The sequence below is a fragment of the Heterocephalus glaber genome, unplaced genomic scaffold, assembly GCF_053883595.1.
Source record: "Heterocephalus glaber isolate CG9 unplaced genomic scaffold, H.glaber_assembly_v1.0 deba00000122, whole genome shotgun sequence".
NCBI lineage: Eukaryota > Metazoa > Chordata > Mammalia > Rodentia > Bathyergidae > Heterocephalus > Heterocephalus glaber.
In genome coordinates this window covers 21,345,309-21,352,448 of record NW_028258138.1, presented here as the reverse complement: position 1 = coordinate 21,352,448, position 7,140 = coordinate 21,345,309, and the positions used below count along the sequence as shown (strand labels likewise).

The window sequence follows — 7,140 nt, the reverse complement described above, 5'->3', positions numbered from 1 at the left end:
ATTTCAGGAATACAATAACATCTGGAAGCTCATATATATTTCCCAGAAGTTCTTCTTAGCTAAATAAATTCAGACCCAGAGTCTACAACTGCAAGTATACAATTGTATGAAATTCTAGAATCTATCTTTTGTTTATATGTTATTGCATTTCTTTCATTTAATAAAAAGTATACAAACAAAACTTCTTCATTACATAAAAATGAAATACCAACCTTGCTAATCATTTTTGGCACAAGAAGGCATATATAAACTCTACTTTTGCTTACACTGACTTTTTTATTATCTGACACAGAAATCGACATAAAACAACAAAGAATTATCTCCCAAAAGTATTTGTTGCTCAAATGTTCATGATAGTTTACTTTAACTAAAATATTCATTGCCTTTTAAAGTTAAATAAAAATTAGTTAATTAATCTTTGTATTAATTTTTACATATTTAAAATGAGGATACTAATTATAATGTATTATGTTATCTGTAAGTTTTATAATAAATTAAAACAACTTTCAAAATGTCTTTCATGTCATTATTTAATCACTGTTGTCATGGATCTTATTCATTCATCTTAACCCTCAATTAAATTTTTTCTGCTACTTCATTTTCAAAAGCACTGTGATATTATTTCACTTTTATAATCAAATTGTTTTCCTTTATTGCACTTTATCATCCTTTTGCTTCTTAAAATTAGGTATTCCTAAGACTCTGCTTTTTTGAATACTTTCTATTTTCCTTATATTTTTCCCTAAAGGTTTTATTAATTTCCAATTTTGATATTATATTCAACTTTTACATTCTTTTTATTTGTTTATTTGTTTTTGTACTGGGAATCGAACTCAGGACCTTGCGCTTGTGAGGCAGGTGGAGGCACAACTGAGCTAAATCCCTTGTCAGTTTTTACATTCTAAACTGTCACTTTAGCACTGGAATCATTACTCAATAAACTCCAGAATATATAATCAAAGAAATCTATATGTTAGCACAACAAAATACCAATTTTGCTTTTCCTAATCTGAATTTCTCATTGATAGATGTTGTTGGTTAGCATTTTTCTATGAACCTAGTTACAGGATACAGAACTCTTCCATCAAGTATCTCCAATGTCCTCCAGTGTCTTCCTGGACTGTGGGGTGAATTTCTTATTAAAAGGTTCATTTCAGCCCAATTTCCTCTCTCTGTCTCATGTGATTGCCTTTCTTCCAATGCCATCATCTTGGTCTTGGAATTTCCAACTTCTAAACCTATAAACTGAAAAAAAAAAAAAAAACCTTCCATTATTTATAAGTCACACAGTCAGTGACATTTTATTACACCGGTGGGGGGGGCATTTTATTTTGCCTCCCTCCATTTGTATCACATATGCTCTTTTTTCTGGTTAATTTCAGATTGGAAATATGAAGGGAGAACTTGACCAGAAATGTTTTTCCTTAGTTAAAGAGATTTTTCTATCATACTGACCACATGCCTAGGTTCACCCCTGGTAGATCTTAGAAAGAAAATATAACTAGGTAAAAGACATGTCAAAATGAGAGGAGGCATCCTTTTATAGGCCAAGTTTAATAACTGGAACACTTTAAAGTACAAAGAGACTACTTTAAAGAAATTCAAGAGTAGCCACTAAGTAGAGATAATTCTGTTCTTCAATTCCCCATTTGAAGAATAAACTGCTGACCAAGATGATCCTCACATTACCTTAATCTTGACTAAACCTTACACAAACTTCATTGTGCTTCTAGGCTCCTTCGCCCCTTTATTTTTCTAGAACATATGGTTTAGGAAATGTGTAACTGCAAGTTCTTTCTCTGCTTTGTTCAGATGGAAATCTTTTGTGAAAACCTCTTTCCACTTTCACAGAGTAAGACTGGCTGCCCAGGAATTCTCATTTGAAATATAATCATCAAAAATGTCAGAGTCTTGAAATCAAAGTCACTACCTGAGCATAGCAGCCTGATTCTAAGAAGTAAAAATCCCTATTTTCATGAAGACAAGTGTTTATATTTCTTTTGGGTAAGGCCAGTTAGTAAACTCAGTGCTCTCTTCCTTCAACACCAGATTCTAAAACCTGTCAGATGGCTTTTTATTTTCTTTTCCCAAATGCAGTCAGTCTTGAATATGTCTTCCTTATCTTTTTAACTTTTTTTAGGTTCAATTTTCATTTGATCCTTGTGGAGAAAGTTCCTAATTCTTGTTTCTTCAGACTTCTTGAATATATATTCTACTCCTGGCTCTGCAGAATTGCTCTTTTCTTATTCCTTCTATATTTCCAGAAATAGATCAGTTCTTGGGTAATTATATAAGATTAAATAACCTCACCATGTTTGCACCCCTTCTTGTGGCTGTTGTCATTGCAAGATTCTGAATAATTGTTTCATTGGTCTTAAGTCCAATTATTTTCTATTTTGAATCCAATGTCCTGCATGGCCTGATGCATTTGTGTTTATAAATTAGGTACTTTGGAATCAGCTTCCTCATTGCAACTATGTCATTTTCTTTTCCTAAAACCATAGCCATGCTCAAAACATTTTGCTAATGAGAGCAAATACTTTCTTACTTTTTAAAATCCTTACTTCTTTAAATTAGTGAACCTTTGATTGAATATTTTTCATAGACTAGAAATAGAAATGTGCCAGCAGGCAGCAGAGATCTTAGTATGTAAAGCATAACATATTGAGATTATTAATATCATTGGTGGGCATTTCTTTGTTGAGTTCGGTTCTTCTCTTATTTCTCCTGAATATTTAACTAAATTTTTGAACTGAAAATTTATTAATTCACAGATTATGTGATGGTTTGTAACATGAAGTGATCTGTCCATCTTTTACTTTTTTCTAATCTCATTTATAATCTTATTTTTAGATTTACTCATTTTTCAAGCTGTAATTTCTGTATGGAGGAAGAATAAGATATGGTGATGAGAGAAAGAGAGAGAGAGAGATTAAGACAGAACAAAGTTTTATATATTATTTAGAAAATAATCCTGTGATGTGGAAGAATAATTGCACATTTTTACATAGGTTTTGGTTCTTTGAGACAAATAAAACAAAGTAACTGTTTTTCTTCCTTTAATCAGTTCAGCTGGTGATCAGCCTCTCAGAACATGTGACATAATGTGCTAGTCCATGTCCGTAGGTCAGGATGAACTTCTTGATTAGAAAATTCTCAATCATATCCCACATGGAAACAATGCAATAATAGACTTTCAAATATATATCATTCAAATTAGAAAATATAATCAAGATTTTCTTAAACTTGCTTCATTTCTATCAATATGTTCCTTGTTAACTACTTTTTTCTCTTGATGAGATAAAGCATATCTCAGACTTGGTGGCTTTTCATTCATTGAGGGACTTTAAGACAATTTGTTATAAATTTATGTAATTTTAATGCCATTATGATACCAAAAATTGACAATAATTTCTTAGTATCTAATGTGTACTATGAATTTTTTGTATAATTCATTTAATTTTTCCCAGAATTTGGCACAATGAAATTTAAATAAAGGTTTTTGAAGATCAAGAGAAGGCAGCATCAGCTGGGAAGGCATCAAACAGCCCCTGCAGCCAGAGGTGGCCTGCTTTTGGGCTTCAGCTCCTAGGCATGGCTGATAGTCACAGATTCAGCCTTATCCCCAAACAGCACTATCTTCAACTAACAACTATCTTCAGGCAGAGCTCGGGAAGCTGGCAGAAGATCCCTGCTGCTTCTACTGGGGCCAAAGAGGATTGGGAATAAGAGGGAAAAGGAGAGAAACCAGAGTTGAAACCTCCCTTTTCCCCAAATGGGGTGGCACAATGGAGAAACAGTAGTTGCTTTCTGGCTCCAGGCCCACCCAGGCCCAAGGTGACCAGTAAGGTACACAAACTGGGACCAGTCACAGCCACTGGAGGTGGAGATTGTTTGTTTTTTTTTTTTTAAAAAAAAGAGACAAAACGGTTACAGTCTTCTAGAAGCACAGAGTTAAATTTTAAGACGTTAAAAAAAAAAGTATCCCAGCCCAGGGGGCTGGCATGTTTGACAGTCAGGTTGGATCATCTTTCAAAACCAGCTTTATCTAAATTCAACACACATTTATGATAAAAGCCCTACAAATATTGGAATAGATGGTCTCTACGTCAATCTGATAAAAGCCATCTATGAAAAATCAACAGCCAATATCATACTAAATGGTCAAAAACTGAAATCCTTCACACTAAAATCAGGAACAAGACAAAGATGTTCACTACCACCACTTCTGTTCAATATAGTTTTGGAAACATTAGCCATGGCAATTAGACAAGAGAAAGAAATAAAAGGAAAAAAGATAGGAAATGAAGAAGTCAAATTGTTATTATTTGCAGATGACATGATACACTATATAGAAGATGCGAAGAACTCCACCAAAAGTCTTCTAGACTTAATAACCAAATTCAGTCAAGTAGCTGGATAAAAGGTCAACACACAAAAATCAATAGCTTTTCTGTACACAAACAACAGACTCAGTGTGAGAGAAATAGGGCAAACAATTCCTTTCACAAGAGCATCCAAAAAACTGAAAACCCTAGGAATCAGCCTAACAAAAGAAATCAAAGACCTCTTCTCTGAAAACTATAGCACTCTGAAAAGAGAGATTGAAGATGATATCAGAATATGGAAAGACATGCCCTGATACCGGGTAGGAAAGATCAAGATAGTGAAAATGGTCATACTTCCAAAACTATTATATAGATTTAATGCTATTCCAATTGAAATCTCAGCAGCATACTTCACGGACCTTGAGAAAACAATACAAAAATTCTCTTGGAACAAGTAGTGAGCTAGAATAGCTAAAGCAAATCTAGGCAACAGAGACTTGGCGGGTGTATCACAACTCCAATCTTGAAACTATGCTACAAAGCTACTGTGATAAAAACAGAAAGGTACTGGCAAAGAAACAGATCTGAGGACCACAAATTAGAAGATACAGAAACAACTCTAGACACACTCAGCCACCTCACTGGAGAAAAGATTGCCTCTTTAATAAATGGTGCTGGAAAAACTGGGTTTCAAGCTGCCAAAGATTAAAGCTATACCTATAACTCTCACCATGCACTAAACTAAAATCAAAATAGATTAAAGATTTAAATATTAAAACAGAAACACTGAACTTGCTGGAACAGAGATTAGGTAGAACTCTTGAAGACATAGGTGTAGGAAAAGATTTTATGAACAAAACCTCAGTTGCCTGTCAACTAGCACAAACAATTAACAAGTGGGATCTCTTCTTATTAAAACATTTCTGCTCAGCAAGAGATACCACCAACAGTGTGAAGAGAAAACCTATAATGTGGGAAAAAATTTTCACCTGTTTTCCTCAGACAAAGGTCTACTATCTAGAATCTATAAAGAATGTAAAAAAATCACACCTCAAAATTTAAAGACCCAGTCCAAAAATGGGCATCTGAAATGAACAGACATTTCTCAGACAAAGAAGTAGAAATACAAATAAACATATTAAATATGTTCAACATCACTGGTCATTAGAAAGATGCAAATGAAAACAATGTTGAGATTCCATCTCACCCCAGAAAGAATGGCTGCTATCAAGAAATCAACCAATAACAAATTCTGGCAAGGCTGTGGGGAAAGAGGAACCCTGCTCCACTGCCGGTGGGAGTGTAGACTGGTGCAACCACTGTGGAAATCAGTATGGAGATACCTTCAAGAGCTAGGACTGGAAATCCCATTTGACTCAGCTATTCCCCTACTGGGTATCTTCCTCAAAGAATTAAAAGAATGTTTTTTTTTTAAAAAATAAAATGGAGTACTACTCAGCCATAAAAAGTGAGAAATTAGAGACATTTATACCTAAATGGATGCACATTGAGGCGATACTCTTAAGTGAAATAAATAGGACACATATGTATAAATACTGAATAGTATCTCTAGTATGAGAAACTGAAAATGTAAATAAGGACTAAAAAGTATAATAGATAATGTGAAATAGGAAGAAAAGGGGCAAAGGGGAAGGTGAAGTGGCAGGGGAAAGGGTAAGGAAAGAAGGGAGTGGAATTAATATGAGAAAATGAAAAAGATGGAAGCAAAGTCTTTGTAAATAGGGAGCAATGGAGGGGTTGAAGGGAGGGCAGGGGAATAGGGAAAAAATAAGAACCAAGAGAGATTATGTAAAGGTGCAAATTTCCAATGATGAATGTCATTATATTTTATACCTAAAATGTACCAATAAAATTAATTTTAAAATACCAGCTTTGTCTATATGATACACCTACTTTGAAGAATAATATTAAAGTGTGATCCTCAGTTATGATATTCAGAAAATTGAAAAGTGAGAGTTTCATTTTACTGGGCTTCATATATACAGAATCATAATGGAAATATCAAAAATTAATTACAAAATAAATAACACAATAAATTAATATTTTTAATTGTATATATATAATTTTTGCAAAACAAAGAATAAAGACACATTGAATTAATAAATATTATGATTTTTGGTTTTAAACCTCAACTTGTGCAAATCTGTTAATTCATCAAAGTTTATCTTCATTTCCAATATTTGTTATAGGCAATTTAATTAGTCTATTTTGCCTCTAATTTGGTTAAAGCATCCGTATTACTAATTTTAATTTTGAAAATTTCTTTCTTTTTTTTTTTTTAGGGGAGAGCGCGAACGCAGTCCCCCACTACTACAAATTATGCAGTCGAGTTTCCCACATTTGGGGAAATCGCAGGGGTCAGCATATCCGGAGTGCAATGGATAAACCTCGCCCTGGGAAAACCACCTTCGTGATCATGATATCTCCTCTGCCATGTAAGTATTGAAAATTTCTTTTCATATGATGTAAATATATACATTTATTGTAAATCATTCAACTATAAATTTTAAAGAGATACATAAATATCCTAAATGAACATCTATTATGATTTTCTTCTTCATCCACAAAATTTTCTTTAAAATATCTTTAACAGAATATACATATCATCAATGTCAATTATATTTATTATAGATTTCTGAAGTTACTTTTGTTCTATAAAGAGATACAGAAAATGGCTGAATGATAACAAACACTGACATTATTGAATCACTAATTTAGAATACACATCTATTTAAAAAAAACCACAATGAACTATTTCACTTTTGATGTCTTTGGGAATAAAGTATGCAGA

At 33.1% G+C, this 7,140-nt stretch overlaps 1 non-coding gene across 1 annotated transcript; it reads right to left on the bottom strand.

Moving 5' to 3' along the window:
• Positions 1 to 6,628: 6,628 nt before the first annotated feature.
• Positions 6,629 to 6,792, bottom strand: LOC147830372 (U1 spliceosomal RNA). Its single transcript, XR_015439456.1, has one exon. It is a non-coding gene; the product is annotated as a U1 spliceosomal RNA (small nuclear RNA).
• Positions 6,793 to 7,140: the final 348 nt, after the last annotated feature.